General features: G+C 42.8%; 1 pseudogene; it reads right to left on the minus strand.

The window, feature by feature from the left end:
- LOC109215736 overlaps positions 1-2,431 on the minus strand; it is a 78,842-nt pseudogene extending 76,411 nt beyond the window's left edge.
- Positions 2,432-2,825: the final 394 nt, after the last annotated feature.

A 2,825-nucleotide genomic window follows, 5' to 3' on the forward strand; every position in this document is an offset into this window, starting at 1 on the left:
ACTTAGTATACTAACTCGCTACAGAACAGTATCAGTCACTCAGCTATACGTATCACGCCCCGTCGGGCTTCACTCTCACGATCAGTACGTCGGGGTACCCGCGCTCACGTGTGGGTGTGCAGACTCCGTAGGGGACCCCTTACGACCTAAGCGCTATATCAAGCCAGCTCGTGGCATCATCACTCGGCACTCGGCCTCACATCACTCGGCCTCCCATCACTCAAGCCACCTCGTGGCATATAAAGTATCTCATATCACTCAGCATACCCTCACATATGGCCCTCGGCCTCACTCAGTCCAGAAATCATCACAAGCCTCTCGGGCATCGGTAAAACAGTAGTTCTCAGCCTAAACAACATTGGAAATATCATTTAAATCTCAAAATTCAATTAGTGGCTGAGTTTGTAAAACAGTATTAATCAATAGGACTGAGTTCAAGTAATATATCAAAATAGTGAGGAAACAGTGATAAAAGTCCACGAAGGATTCAAGTAGTCGGTATGAAGCCCAAAATATGGCAATAAGCCCAAATCATGTTGATAACAAACACATCTCAGTCAAATACGCGGTAAAAACATCAATCGGGACGCACCAAGTCACAATCCCCAAAAGTAAACAACCCCGTGCTCGTTATTAAGCGCGTGTTTCACCTCAATATAGCACTACATTGTGCAATCCGTGGTTTCAAACCCTCAAGACATCATTTACTATTATTATTCACCTCAAGCCAGCCAATTCTCTAGCTCTCTATGCCCTTGCCTCGCAAATCGGCCTCCTCGCGCGTCGAATCTGACAAAAACCACAACGAATACGTCACAATAGGCTAAGGGAACATAACCCAATCGAAGAGAATCGAAAAATAGCAAAAATCTCAAAATTGGCAAAACCCGAGCCCCGGGCCCACTTCTCGAAACTCAAAAATTTTCATATCAACGAGTTCCTTATCTCGCCACGAGTCTATACATATCAAGAACTCCCAAATCCAAGCTCAAATGGCCTATTAAAACTCAATTTGAAATATCAAACTCAAGCCCTAGTTCTTCCCCCTTTTTGTTAAATTTTTCATGAATTTCTAGGTTGATTCTACAATTAAATCATGGTTTTAGATCATAAGACTCACCTCCACTCAATCTCAGTCGAAACCCTCTTCAATTCGCGTCCAAAAGCTCTCAAGGATGCTCAACAATGGTGAAAATTAGCTTAGACTCGCGGAACAAAATGATTTAAAAACCCTTCTGCCCAGTCATTACCGCATCTGCGGTCATTTAACCGCTTCTGCGGGACAACTTTTGCGGTAATTCCTCCGTATTTGCGGAATTCCCTGAATGCCCAATTCCCGCATCCGCAGTCAATAAGTCGCATCTGCGACTCCGCAGATGCGGCTCACCTACCTCACCTGCGGTTCTAGCTGAACCCCACACTTCCGCTTCTGCATATCAGCCCCGCATCTGCGATGCCGCAGATGCGGCCTCTCGTCCGCATCTTCGGAAATAGCTTCCTAGGCAAAACTCGCACCTGCGACCTCCATCCCGCATCTGCGTGACCGCACCTGCGGTCCCTTTTCCGCAGGTGCGGAAATACCATCAACAACAATCTTCTGCAATAACCCAAGTCCAAAACTCATCCCGTTAGCCATCCGAAATCACCCCGAAGCCCCCGGGACCTCAACCAAAAGCACCAACGCATCCTAAAACATCATTCGAGCTTGCTCCAATCATCAAAACACCTCAAACAACACCAAAACCACCAAATTACATCGGATTCAAGCCTAAGTTCTTCTAAAACTTCCGAAACACGCATTTGATCAAAAACCCAACCAAAACACCTCCGAATGACCTGAAATTTTGCACACTCATCCCAAATCACCTAATGAAGCTACAACAACTCTCGGAATCCCCATTCCAACCCCCGGATCAAAATCTCACCTATCAACCGGAATTCGCCAAAACACTAACTTCGCCAATTCAAGCCTAATTCTGCACCGGACCTCCAAAATCACTTCTGATCACGCTCCTAAGTCACAAATCATCCCCCGAAGCTAACCGAATCACCGAAAATCACATCTTAGCCCTCTAACTCATAAGTCAACATCCGATTGACTTTTCCAAACCAAACCTTCCTTAATGAGACTAAGTGTCTCATTTCCTACGAAAACCTCTCCGAACCAACTCGATCACATAAGATACGGATAATGAAGCATAAAGAAGCTGAAAATAGGGGAAACGAAGCGGTAACTCATGAGACGACGGGTCAGGTCGTCACAGTTTTGCATGATCTGCTGTGCAACAAACAACTTTTTTCCCCCATAGGAAGAGCCCCCAATTGTCTCTCGATCATCCACCTCAAAAACAACTGCATGAATTGATCTTGAGCTAAAATTTGAATATTCTTCGGGCCTCCGGAATATAGTCTTTTCAAAGCTAATTTTCATGATATTTCCTATCAAATGTTATTTTTTTACGATATTTAGTATCAAATGTCATTGTCTATGACAATTAATATTAAATGTCATAGTTTTTACGATATTTTGTCATAAATGTAAAAAAAGGAAATTTTTCGACATTTATTTCAATAGTCACTAAATAAATGTCGTCGTATCCTCAATTTCCTGTAGTGAAATGATAAAGGCCAGAAAATGCCTGACTTTTATTTCAATTGATGTTGGAATATGCACAACTTTTTCTTTTCTCCATTGGACGTTAAAAAAACGAACTTCAAGATTATTATTCATATGGTTAGAAACACATGTTTATTTATCCTCTTTCACCAAAGTATGGATCACAAAATTTTTCCTTACCAACAAGAATAACCAGAAACAGTACGTG

Source organism: Nicotiana attenuata, unplaced genomic scaffold, assembly GCF_001879085.1.
Source record: "Nicotiana attenuata strain UT unplaced genomic scaffold, NIATTr2, whole genome shotgun sequence".
NCBI lineage: Eukaryota > Viridiplantae > Streptophyta > Magnoliopsida > Solanales > Solanaceae > Nicotiana > Nicotiana attenuata.